Source organism: Peromyscus californicus, unplaced genomic scaffold (genome assembly GCF_007827085.1).
Source record: "Peromyscus californicus insignis strain IS unplaced genomic scaffold, ASM782708v3 Scaffold_14__1_contigs__length_90479793_seg_2, whole genome shotgun sequence".
In the NCBI taxonomy this organism is placed as follows: Eukaryota; Metazoa; Chordata; class Mammalia; order Rodentia; family Cricetidae; genus Peromyscus; species Peromyscus californicus.
Window position 1 is genome coordinate 62073566 of NW_026294436.1, and position 14041 is coordinate 62087606.

Here is a 14041-nt window from a genome sequence, read left to right on the forward strand (position 1 = left end):
CTTTTCCTTGAAAGTTACTTGTCTACCCATGTCCATGGCATTGCCACCCAGTGGTAATGTGTTCCTTTGGTTTCTATGTCTCCATAGTCTCTTCCCAGAGACAACTGTCTCACCCACTCATGGTGGCTCAGTCCTTTAATTCCAGTCCTTGGGAGAAAAGGTAAGTGGAGACCAGCCTGGCCTACATAAGGAGTTTCAAAAAACTAATAAAGCAAACAAACAATAATGAAAACCAAAACACATGTACTAACTGGAAATGGACTTGGTGGGAGGTGTAATGCCAAATGCATGAGATGGGTGAGGCATAAACAGCATGGGCTTTTTCTTCCTAAAGGAAAATTTCTCACCACAAGAATCTTGAGCACACTTCCCATTACTAGGAAGCTAAAAGGTTGCTGGACAGCCCATTTCTTAGTCCTCTTTGATGCAGGGGACCCTGGCACATGAGCAAGATTCCCTAGCCCTGGACTTCTGATGAGGCTCTGGTGATTCAAAAGAGCAAGCAGCAAGAGTCTGCCTGCCGGCTCAGCTACAGCAGCAAAGAGCAATTGCCCCGGCTTCCAAGAACGTTAGTGATGGCAGCAGTACCCAGTGCCCAGTACTGGTTCTGATGGGGCTGCTATGACTTTTTTGTGTGACATGGCCACTGTGGGATCTACAGAAGAGTTCAATGGCGTGATCTTGGCTGAGGTTCTATATGTGTAATCTCCTTTTACAAGTGTTCATTTTCTCCTGGCTATTTCTAGTAACGTGTGTGTGTGTGTGTGTGTGTGTGTGTGTGTGTGTGTGTGTGTGTGTGTGTGTATACACTTCTACAGGTGCACTCCTGGAGAAGCCACAGAACAATGTTGAATGCTTTCTTCTATCTATCTCTGCCTTATAGTTTAAGATAGGTTCTCTCAGTGAGCCCGGAGCTCACCGTTTTGGCTAGACGGGCTGGCTAGCAAGCCCCTGGGATCTACCAATGTCAGTCACCACCTCCGCAGCCCTGGTGTTATGGGTATGTACTACCCTATGTGGTTTTTATATGAGAAAAGGGGGATCCAAATTTAGGTCCTCACACCTACATAGCAATCACTTTACCCACTAAGCCATTTCCTCAGTCCTCTCCTCTATTCTGTTGCCTTACCAGAAAGCCTATTATTTTTCTAATATTTTTGTTTTTGTTTCTTTGCTGAAAATAACTAGGCATTCTCCCCCCCCCCATCCACCCCCCTCCATCTGTTTTGTTTATTTATTTTGAAATAAGGTCACATGCTCAGGCTGTCCTTGAACTCACTAGGTAGCTGAAGATGGCCTTGACCTTCTTGATCTGTGTACCTCTACCTCCGAGAAGTGCTGGGATCACAGGCTTGTGCCACCACACTGAGTTTATCCGGTGCTGGGGATCAAACCCAGGGTTTCACACATGGTAGTCAAGCACCCTACCAACTGAGTTTTTCATTCAGTTCATACTAATTGGCAACTTGCTTGTTGGTGCATAAGGATGATTTGTACTCTTAAGAAGCCAGCTCCTTTCTCTGCTTTTACCTTGTGCTGCCAGAAAATTGAGGGGATAAATAATGCTGAGGATATAGTAGTAAAGTACTTGCCTAATATGTACAACTACATGGGTTCTATCCCTAGCACCCTAAGAAAATGGTGTGGAGGGGTGCTAAGAAGTCCATAACTGCATAGTCATGCTCCAACTCATGAAGAATTGGTTGCAGTTTATTAACTTGGTGTTCTGTTTTTTTTTTTTAAACTAAGAATTGTGACTTCCTCTCCAGAGAGTCAAAGATCCATATTTGGTGCCTATAGGCACTTAGCTTACTCTCTGAAAGCCTCATGTTGTTCATCTATGACGTGGGTATGAAAGCATGTGGAAAACGTACATGAAGTGTTTCTCAGATCATCACTGGGTCACAGGAAGTGACAGTATTGTTAGTATGTGTCAGTCTCAGGAGATATTTCTTTATAAGAACCGGAAGAGCCAGGGAAGTAGAATTAATATCCCAGACTTTTGCCGGAAACCAGCATCGTTGTAGATTCAAAAAGAAGATCCCAAGCAGGTGTAGTCAGAGACAGGTGGATGTCTGTGAGTTCGAGGCCAGCCTGGTCAACATAGTGAGCTCCAGGACAGTCAGGGCTACATAGAGAGACCCTGTCTCAAAGGAGGAGGAGGATGAAGAGGAGGAGGAGGAGGAGGAGGAAGAGGAGGAGGGAGGGGAGGATTCCATATGACCTTGCTTTATGGTTTGACACAGCTGATTTCCCCTTCTCCCCAGATTACTTCATCCCACAGTCTGTGTGGTAGTTGTAAATTGCATATGACTAATAATCCTGCAAAAACATTCTGGAAACCCTTTAGGATGCCTTGACTCCAGGCAAAAACAAAGCAAATAAATACATCAAAAACAAAACCCTCGAGTATCTATTCACTCAGAAACATTTGGAAGGATAACGTTCTTATTGGGTGCCTAATAGTCTTCTCTCAAATGAATCTTTCCTATAGCCAGCCTCCAAACCCACAGGGCCTGAGAAGTAAAAGCTCCACAATAGGCTAACAACTACATAATGTGATGGTTGAGACAGCCACAGGGACAGGTTACTTGGGATGAAGTTTAATTAAGAAAAAATGGATTTAAGAGCTTTGGTCAATGAGAAGCACCCTTCTCTACAGATTCTGTTATTAAGGGTTCTGCATAAGAAATCAGGTGGAAATAGTTACTTTGGGGTTGACATTTTTCTTTTTGATGGGGACTCCTTATACTACCCAGGCTGATCTTAAACTACTGGGCTCAGGAAATGCTCCTGGCTTCATTTCCCGAGCAACAGGGACCTCAGGTTCATGTTGCCACAGGAGGCTTGTGAGCTTTCCGTTTTTAGTTTTCAGTAGCAACAAATGATCTAGTAGTTCAGTGAGCAGTGTCTTGCTGAGCCACATTTTGATGTAGTCTGATGGAATGAAGCAATAGCTGAGCCTTTTGTTGCAAGTTATTTGAAGTTATAATACTTGCTTATTAAAATAACGAAGGCAGACTGAGCTGCAATTGAGAAATTGTCTCCCGACCTTGCCTCCCCTCTGTCTGTCTGTCTCCGAGACAGATCTTGCTGTGCGGCTAGAAAGACCTAGAACTTACGACCATTCTACCTCAGCCTTCTGAACTGCTGAACTTTCATAGGTGTGCCACACCCAAGAGACTTTTTCAGAGGTGGATTGTTGTGTTGCTGTGACCAAATCGCCGAGAAAATAGGCAGAGGAAGAATTTCCTTTTTCTCGTGGGCTCAGATGACCCGTGGCCACTGACTCTGTTGCTTCTGGGCTGTGGTGAAGCAGAGCATGGTGTCGGAAGGGTGTGGTATAATAAAGCTGTTCACTTTGCAGCAGCCAGGAAGTCCAGATAAAAAACAAGAGGCCAGGGAGAGAGCCCTAAGGATATACCCGAGTGCTCCGTTTCCTCTAGTCAGGCCCCCTCCAGAAGTTTCCAGCACCTTCCCAAATAGCTCCTCCAGCTGGGGACCACATCCTTACTACATGTCAATACTGTGGTCCAAAGTACCACTTTTCTGCCCCCTCTAACATTTATGTCATTGAATACTCTTGGAATTGCATGAAATGCTGTTATCCCTTTATTTTCCGCACCCAAGAAATGTTTGCATTCATACCATCCCTTCTGTGTTACCTTTGATCTTCTTATTCTTTTTTATCACAGAGTTTCCTGTCCCTGTTTTATGCCTCAACTCCAAAGCTCATTTGTTCCTTTATTCCTCTTCTTTGACATGATTTTTTTTCCAAGTGTGATTTGAAAATACCCTCTTCCTTCAGATGAATTAGTGTTCTCAAACACAAAAACCTTCCTTGGGGTGGTGATTTGTCAAAATAGTGTGTGGAGGTAAAAGCTTGAGGCTGTTATTTATCAATGGGGACTATGCTTCGACTTGCGTAGAAAGATTTGAAAATTACCCTAAAGAACAGTGGGAGTCCCAGCTGAATACAGATATGATTCTGTGTCAGCACGACTGCCTGGGAAAGGATGCTTTCAAACATATTGCTGATGAGGAAAAAAAAATATGTCGTAAAGAATCTGGTATAAATTTTCCTTCTATGTAACAGTCTATCCTGCAAAGGGTGTGTGGATTAAAACAAAACAAGATAATAACAACAAAAAATCTTACCATGTCTAACACTAGATACCACAATCAGAGCTCTGTAAGGATCCCTGCAACTCTAGGGGCTTCTCCTTTTGAGGAGAGATTGCTAGAGTAAAAGTGATAGCATGGAGAGGGTCTGCTGTGTGTCTACCATCTAGGCTTTACAACCTGTAAAGCAGGTACTGTTGTCTTTGTGCAGCCCAGAGGCATGGAATACATTGCTAACACATGATGCTAGACAGGAAAATTGTAAAGCTTGAGCCAGGCAGGTTACTTCCCTCTAAAATCCCTGCTCTTTTTGGCTTGTATTTATTGTCCTAAGTGGATCTGCATTTGTTTGGTTTTCCTCAAAGAGGCGCACAGTGTCCTCTATCGTGACTTAAACAGGATTTTCTCCTTGTGTTTGTGTCATCACTGATTGTCACCAAGGTGACAGTTGATACGAAGTAAGGACTCTGTGGAGGACAGCTGATCAATACCGCCGCACAGCGGCATGGTTCTGAGGGATGATCTTGCATTGTTTTTTATTAAGCTTCAAGAGAACTACACACAAAGCAGGTGAGTAAGCATGCTAGGATTACAGGTTCACACCTCCACACCCGCCTGCCCTAGCAGCAAGCGCTTTCCCACCGAGCCGTCTCCCCAGAACCTTCAATGTGGGCATGCATGTGTGCATGTGTGTGTGTGTGTGTGTGTGTGTGTGTGTGTGTGTGTGTGATTGTAGGTGTGTGCCATGGCACACATGCGAAGGTCTGAAGACAACTTCAGGCGTTGGTTATCACCTACCACTTTATTTGAGACAGAATCTCTTTGTTTTCTTGCTGCTACATACACCAGACTAGCTAGCCTGCAAGCTTCATAGGATTCTTGTTTCTGTCTCCCATCTTGCTCACAGGAGGCCTGGGTGTAAAGCTGACTTTATATAGGTTATGAGGATCTAGACTCAGGTCCTTATCCCTATAGTAAGCACTTTACCCACTGAGACATCTTCCCAGCCTCCTTAAATCCCCTTTCTCCTTCTACTGTATGGTCAAAGAATGAGACAGACAAGATTGCTTCCCTCGTGCCTTAGTAGGGGAGAGACATGAAACAGGCATGAAACATGGATGCAGGAAGATGTGCTGTGGATGACATTGGAACTGAGATGGAAGGATGAGAAAGTGGTGTTGGCGCACGCCTTTAACCCCAGCACTCAGGAGGCAGAGAAGGGTGGATCTCTGTGAGTTCAAGACCAGCCTGGTCTACAGATCGAGTTCCAGAACAGCCAGGGCTGTACACAGAGAGACCCTGTCTCTGAACGAACAGGCCAACGGAAGCCACAGCGAGTGCAGTGCCCCCTGGAGGAGAGTCAGAACTGTGTTGAAATGAGGGGAGGGAAGGTGACCTTACAGAACCTGGAAACAGGAGTAAGAGGAGAGGAAGAAGGAGGAAGACCGACTTCTAAGGGCTGCTGCAAGCAGCTGCATAAATGATGGGAGAACATGTTTGCGGGGGAGAGCTGGAGCCCTCTTTGGGACATTTTAGCACTGAGACATTTATTAATCAGTTAGTGACATTAAGAGGCCATTGGCTCTGGGACTCTGAAGTTTGAAAAGGAAATTAGTAGTAACATTGAGGTGGAAGGGGAGGCAGCGTGAGAGGGGCTCTTCTCACAGTAGTGTGTGTGTATATCTGATGACTGCTGTAATTTTGAAGGTGGGATGAAGTTTAAGCGGTATTTGGTGACACTGACAAAACTAATGTTAACACCCAAATCCCTGTGACTTGTGTTGCTGCTGAGGACACACATCTTGTTACCGTGTCTTGTTGGGTTAGTTAAAATAGGGGAGTGCTACAGTCTGAAAACAAAACATTTCTTATAGACCCGTATGTTCAAGGCTTGGCCCTCAGCTGGTGCTACTATTTTGGGAAATCATTGAAACTTGAGGAGGCAGGGCCTAGCTGGAGGAAGTAGGTCGCTGGGAGCATGGCTTGGGAAGAGAGACCTTGTTCCTAGCCTCTTTCTGTCCGCCTCTTACTGTGAGCTGTGTCTCTCCAGGCCCTGCACCATGATGCTCTGCCTTGTTACAGGTCCAGAATGACGGGGCTGGTGATCATCAGGACCACATGCATGTGCCACCGCTTCTAGCTTGAATGAAACTTAAAATATCAGTATTGCTATCCTTTGGATTTGACATGTCCTCCCGAGACCCCAGGGTTAAAAGCCTGTTTTCTGTTCCTTGTGCTGACAGGGAGAAGAGATGGGGTCTAGTGAGAGGCTGGCTAATTATTGGGAGTACCCTGCCTGTCAAAGGGGATTGTACCATCCTTCTTCCTCCCTTCGTTTCTGGGCTACCCCAAGGTGAACAGCTTGCTGTGTGTTTCCCGCCATAATGGGCTGTCTCACCTCTGTCCCAAAGTGGCAGCACCGAACACATCATGGACTGGACCTGGGAACAATGAGCCAGAGGAAACATTTTGGTAACAGAAACTGAAAGCTGACATGAAACTCGTCATCAAACGGAACTTCCTTTTGAGTCATCTAGAATAGTTTTCTTTTCATCTAAAATATTTGTGATATGGCAGTCTTTGAATCTGTGTATGATACAATCATTATAATTTTACCTCAAGGCACAAATATCACTTGTACAAAACCAGACAATGGACTGTAGGAAGCTAATTCTGTAGATGTACTTACGGGGTTTAACTGTCTCTCTCTAAAAGAAATGTTAAAATCCTAAACCCTAGTATCTTGGAATGTGACCTTGTTCGAAAATTATGTCATTGCTGATGCAGTCAGTTCCAAGGAGATGATACTGTGGTAAGAAAGAGCCTTAAGTCATTAGTGACCAATAGCCTCAAAGGACAAGCAGAGACACACACAAGGCCAAGACCACCATGTAGTTACAGCAGCAGGACTCAGGACGATGCTGTGAGTTGCCAGTGGACACCAGGAGCTACCGTGGTGAAGAGGGATTCTCCACACAGGTTTCAGGGAAGCAAGGCTCTGACACGTTCATCAGATCTCAGCCTCTGGAACTGGAAGACAATAAATAAATGCATGCTGTTTTAAGCCAATCAGTACTCTGTTACAACAGTCCTGGGAAACAGATATAGTAATGTCTGTGGTCTTTTTGCAATGTAGTCATTTATTTTATCATTTCTTTAAAAAATGCCCTTTAAAAGGCCTATTTCAGTGGCATCCAGAAACTTCTGTTTGTGAGGACAAAACTCTTGGAAAAGCACCTTACATCTAGGCTGACTTTCTCTGCTTTCTTTTAAAGTAATACTAGCTTCTACTAGTTTTTTCTTTGTTTTTGACATTTGTGGGAAGTAGAGCATGTATACAGTCCCAGTACTCCGAGGTTGAGGGGGGAAGTGAGAGGGGAGGATTGTGAATTCAGATCCAATCTAGACAGCACAGTGAGACCCTATCTTGAAAATCCCAGGACTGGGGGTGTATCTTGGTGGTATAGTATTTGCTTAACATGTGCAGGTCCTTAATTGTTTCAGTCCTCAGTAACACACACACACACACACACACAGAGAGAGAGAGAGAGAGAGAGAGAGAGAGAGAGAGAGAGAGAATAATAATTAGGCCAGGTGTGGTGGTGCATGCCTTTAATTCCAGCACTCAGGAGGCAAAGGCAGGTAGATCCCTTGTGTGTTTGAGGCCATCCTGGTCTACAAAGCGAGTTTCAGGACAGATAGGGTTGTTACACAGAGAAACCCTGTCTCAAAAAAAATGCAAAAAAAAAGAATGGTAATTAGTTCGGTACCTTGTGATATGAGAGAGGTGTTAAGGGAATAAATATAGAGGGAACTTCTTTCCTGAGGGCTCTTATTGGAGGGGGATAACATCACCATGGGTTTGCCCTCTGCAGTACAAAGGGAAGAAGAACTTGGTCCCTTGGGTCCCTCAATAGCTTCTGGGAGCTGGAGGGAGTCTATGGAGGAAGTCAATACAAGGATATCATACAGCATGAAAAGCATACGCAGCACCGGACGTTTAAAAGGCTATTCCGCTTGTGACCACTTCACTTGAAGCTCAGCTGGAAACCGAGGGTAGAACAAGAGACACAGCTCAGCAAAGGTACCTCTGTGGAGCGATAATGTAGTGTTTAGAGCTTATGGTCTAACTGGTGTGCAGTTACATTCTACTGAGCTAACCTGCAACAGCTGCAAGCTGGTCAAACTGGGCACTCAAGCATCACTTCTCTCGGATGGGCGTGTGCTAAGCATTAGTGACAACACTCTCCAGTGAAGTTCCCTGGTGAGGACCGAAGGCCATGTTCTCTGTGGACATATTAATGCAGAGGGACCAGACACTGGGATAGCAAAAGTCATATTCTGTTATGAACGCTCTGAAGCCTGGTGGGCATTTTCACTCACTTGGAGGACTGTTCCCCTTTCAGATCAGAAACCATTCTCATTTATCATCATCAAGGGAACAGAAACATAAATTCTTTCTTTAAAAATAAATACTTCAGTGGGGCACAGAGGTGGGCAGCTACTTTGGGGGGCTGATCACTTGAGCCCAGGAGTTTGGGGTCAGCCTAGGCAACATAGAAGACCCTAACTCAAAAAGCAAGTTTGTTTTTCTTTATCATCCATATGGTACGTATTAACTGAAGGTCCATTAGGAAATACTAACACACACACACACACACACACACACACACACACACACACACACACACACACAGGGAAACAAAACAACCATTGGTCCTTAAGCACAACTTTTTGTTTATCCCCTCAGACATATTTCTGTATACTTTTTACCCCCCCCCCCAAGTATTATGCTATCATACTCTCAAAATGTGCTGTGTGTCCCATTATTAATATATTATAATTTCCCTTTTTATGGATTATCATAAATTAACTAGGCCATCCCTTGTTGATGGATATCTAGAACTATTTTTGTGCTGATATGAACAATATTTAATTAACTCCTGTACCTAAATTATTTGACAGATTTAAGAGAAATCTTAAACTCTCTTAAATGCCTTAAGAGAAAACTACAAATAGAACCAATGTGATAAAACATATACATTTTATGCCTTTTGAGACATAATTCCAGTGTATCTCACAACTGTGTTTCCATTTGTACCCCACAACAATATGAGAAGGCTCTCAATATCTTAAACTTTTTCTGTTCACACTCCTTTTGCTTGAGAAATTTTTAGAAACCCCAAGGAAAGTGGGTGTATAAAACGGGTATACAAATCAAAAGTTTACTGACAATAACTCCTAAAGAAATTCGTTTTAAAACAATTTTTTGGTATAAATATAATTTTATTGTTTATCTGTAGCAGGAATCTTAAATGGCCTTATTAATAAGAACAAACCCAGGGCCAGGTATTGGGGTGAATGCTGGAAGATCAGAGAAGCAGAACAAGCCACAGCCACCTCACCTCACCAATTCCTCAGCTGACCCTGTTTCCTCAGACTGGAAGCCTCTCAGTCCTCAGCCAGCTGAACTGTGTCTCAAAAGCCTAAAAGCTTAACCAGCCAAATGCTTCTAGTTTCTGGTCTTCACGCCTTATATATCTTTCTGCTTTCTGCCATCACTCCCTGGGATTAAAGGCATGAGTCACCAGGCTTGGCTCTATCCTTGAACTCACAGAGATCCAGGTGGATCTCTGCCTCTGGAATGCTAGGATTAAAGGTGTGAGTGCCACTATTTTCTAGCCTCTGTATCTAGTGGCTGTTCTGTTCTCTGACCCCAGATAAGTTTATTAGGGTGCACAATATTTTGGGGAACACAATATCACCATATTTATCAAAGATGAGAGAAAATGTACATCCTAGTGAGTGCTTATTTATTTTGACATGAAGAATTAAATCTTGACTGAATACCCAAAGGACATAGAGGATCTTCAATGTTTTTAATTCTATTTTCTGGGGTTTTTTTTTGTGCCTGTGTGTGTGTGTGTGTGTGTGTGTGTGTGTGTGTGAGTGTGGTATGCACATGTGTGTATGAAAGCTTTTGCATTTGTAGGGGCACACACTTGTGTGATTATACATTCACACACTCTTGCAATTCTGTGTGTGTGTGTGTGTGTGTGTGTGTGTGTGTGTGTGTGTGTCTGTGTGTGTGTGTGTGTTCACATGCACCTATGTGGAAGCCCAAGGTTGATGGCAGGAATCATCCTCCATTGCTCTTCCACCTTAATCCTTGAGGCAGGGTCTGTCAGTCAAACTCAAAGCTCAAAGACAGAGCTCCTCTTGCAGCCGGTTTGCCCTGGGATCCACCTTCCAATGTTGGAATTAATGGAGGCTGCCTCACACATTTCTGTGGATCCCACCCTGGTCCTCACACTTATGTGGCAACTACTTTAACAAACAATGAACCATCTCCCCAGCCTCTTTTCAACATTTGTAAAGCTGATCAATATTTTGATTTTGTATTTGTCAATACTAAGAATACCACTTCACATGAACATAGAGTACAAAAATGCAGAAGTATGTTTAGAGCCATTTCAGGAACTGCTAGACATTCTGTCCTAATCCCAAGCCAAATTTTCATTTAATGATTTGTTATGAATTCAAGGCAGCCACTAAAACAGCAACTTGTGTGTGTGTGTGTGTGTGTGTGTGTGTGTGTGTGTGTGTGTGTGTTCATTGTGTGTGCTGATGCACATGTATGTGCCTGTGGTGGTCAGAGAACAAATGGTGTCATCACCAAGCACGGCCAACCTTTTATGTTTCCCTATGAGGTTTCTGTGTGTCCTGGAACTCACCAAACAGGCAAGGCTGGCTGGCCAGTGAGACTCAGGGGTCCTCTTGTCTTTTCCTCTCCTATGCTGGGGTTACAAGCAAGTATCACCATGTACAGCTTTTAAATAAATGCATATTTGAATTTATATTCTCCTGCTTATAAGGCAAACACTTTTTTTTTTTTTATTGCTGGGCAATCTTCTCAGGCCTCAAATAGCAATTTTAAAAAAAAATCAAACATTCTAACACAATACAAAGATACAGTAATGTAACACATGCTGAGGAGTGATGGCAGGAAAATAATTGCTAAAGTCTTTTTTCCCATAATCAGACCATTATGTGACTAGAAGAGCAGAAAACTTGGTGTGTGCAATAAACACACTGTAATTCACAGTATCATAGTCTCAAATCTGAGCCGAGGTATTCTAGGCCGTGTACACTGGCATTGTGTGGTATGAGGGCATCCACAGTGCAAAGTGCCCATGTTCTGTGTTCATAACCAAGGCTGCAGGGAAGTTGCTTGATGCCATGTGAGTTACTGCTTCAGGAGATATTTTGGCTTCATTATGGTTTGGTCTGTAATTCGTTTCTGGCCATTCTGGTTTCAAAAAACTTTTACTGTTGCTGACTGTTGTGGATTTCCCCCACACACTCAATTATAAAACCCTATGGGTGATCATGCCCACAGTTTAAGAGGCTAGGTGGGGAAAGGCATGTGATGGGCAAGCCTGGCGACCTGAGTTTAGTCCCTGGCATCACACGTAAGGGTGGAAGGAAAGAACCAAGCCCACAAAGTTGAACCTTGATCACCACATGCACACCAGTGCCCATCAACACACATCATGCACACACACGATAATAATAAAATAAAAGCTACAAAGTTAGTCTCTATATTATTAACTATTATTTCTTCCCATGCTATTGCAGAGGTAAGATTTGGAATCTTTTGGGTGTTTAATTTCATTGTGTGTGTATGTGTGTTGCTGGACCTTGGACATGCTAAGCACACCAGTCTACTAGTGAGCTACAACCTTAATTCATAATTTCATCCCTGTAATCATCTGTGAAGTTTCCCTGACCCTCAACATACTCAGCTTGGTTTTCTATCATGCTCCAAAACCCTTAAACCATTTACCTGGGCCCTTCTAGAGTCTGAATACTTTCTGGTTGTCTTCTATACTCTTCACTTATTCCCAGGTACACGGCCTACTACTTCAGGCATTTTCCAGGACACTGAGGCCAATCAGTAGGCTCCTGTAGACCAACCTCCTTTCATCCATGGCTTTGTTGATGACATCTCCCCAGCTGGCCTGAACTGGTTCTCTTACCTCAGCCCTGCTGTGCCGAGATTAAGACTTAAACCATGTGGCCGAGCTTGGTTCATGTTTTTAAAGCTCTGCTTTGTGAGTGTTATGCTGATCCCAGACCTGGTCTTGCTGTGTTGCCCAAGTCTGCCTGGAAGTGCTGGGTCCGAGTGATCCTTCCACCTCAGCCTCCGTTGTAGTGAGACTGTGGGTTGCTCCATTTTGCTGGGTTACAGCTCACAGTTGCAACTTCTTTGTTGAGGGAACTCCCGTAGGAGAACCTGGAGCAGGTGGTGGAAGCAGAGGCTGTCGTTGAAGAGAATGCCCACACTGGACAAGCAGATCTTTGCTGGTGACAAATGCTTCAGTGAACTGTGAATCAACCATTGGTCTATACTCGCTTTGATTGGCATGTGACCTCTCTCTCTCTCTGAAGGAGGTAGTTGAGATGAAAACACGGTTGTTTTTGGGCACACTGACTCCTGCTGCAGGTTGGATGGATCTGTGGGTCTGCGCTGTCAACAGCCAAGGCAACCTGTAGCTTAAGAGACCTGCTTCCATCTTCAGTGCCCACAGGGCTCATTTGCGCCTTAGTGTCCTCATCCGTGAAATGTGCCTCCCTTACAGAGATACTAACTCCAGAAAAGCTCCCATGGCCTGGCATGTTTAAAATGCTAATGGAGGGCTAGGGATGTGGCTTGATGGGGGCAGGGGGGGGGGGGAGAAAGAGAGAGAGAGACAGAGAGAGAGACACAGAGAGACAGAGAAACTAATAAAGCAAAGGAATGGGAAAGGGTGGGTGGGAAAGGGTGGGAATGGATGGAAAGGTTTAAAAATGGGGAGGGGTGGTAGGTGGAATACAGAAGCCAGTCCGAATTCTTGGAAGGAGAAGGCCAGCCTGCCATGTCTTGGTTTTGGGGCTTTTTTTTTTTTTTTTGGTTTTGTTTTTTCGATGCAGACTTTCCCACGCTGCGCTCCCACCCGCTCTGCAGCGGCAGCCCCGCACGTGGAGTGGAAGCAGCAGAACCGGCAGCGCGGGTCGGGCCAGGTCGCGGTGGAGGAGCTGCGGCTGCGGGCTGCCGGGCGCCAGAGAGCGCTTTGTGCGGGAGCGCTGAATGGAGTTGGGCTGTGTGCGGGCGGGCTGGCACGGATTAGCCTGCTTTCCCATGAACTACAAAAGAATGCTCGAATCTGGGGCATTTGTCATCAAGGGGCAGGCTGCGCAGGATGCAAGGTAACCGGAGCTTTTCCCGGGCTGCCGCAGTCTTTGGGGACGCGGGTCACTCTAATCCTTCCTGTTTATATTGTGAACGCGTCCGCAGCGAGGCTTAAGCAGGGCCATGGTGAATACGCATCGCAATGCAGGCATTCCTAAACAGCTACGTCCTAGACTTGCTTTTCATTTGTAGTTTTGGGAAGGGGCACTGTTGCCTCCCATTTATTCGGTCCCAACCCAGGGCTGCGACAGCAGCGCACCCGAGGCAGCCTTTCTGCCCACAGAACCGGCATTTAGCCCTTGTCTGTGCCTCCTGTTTACACAATTGCTTCACTGGTTTATTTCTTCTTTAGTCCTCCCGTGACTGAGGAGTCCAGAAGATTCTAATGTACAACTATCCAGACACGGCTAATTCAACAACGAGGTTTTAGGAGGAAAATTATGTTCCTCGTGGTGTTTGTAGGAGCCAGGAGAGAAACGTATGGGTAGGACCTTGCTAAGATTCCCAAAACAACACATTTCTCTTTCGTTGGGATTTGATATTCTTCACAACCTACAGTCTCAGGCCCGTGAGTCTGGGCAACTATAACTATCTGTGGATGGTGAAGTCCAGGGTGACATGCTCCTAGTCGAAGCCACAAACTACACCAACGTTCTGGAGTTGAACCTGGAGCCAGAGCTCCTCATG

General features: G+C 44.8%; 1 long non-coding RNA gene across 1 annotated transcript in view; it reads left to right on the forward strand.

Moving 5' to 3' along the window:
* Positions 1-13144: 13144 nt before the first annotated feature.
* The window catches only part of LOC128110038 (uncharacterized), a 78728-nt gene continuing 77831 nt past the window's right edge, over positions 13145-14041 (forward strand). Inside the window, exon 1 of the long non-coding RNA XR_008218006.1 lies at positions 13145-13371. This is a non-coding gene — a long non-coding RNA (uncharacterized LOC128110038). The remainder of the gene's footprint in view (positions 13372-14041) is intronic.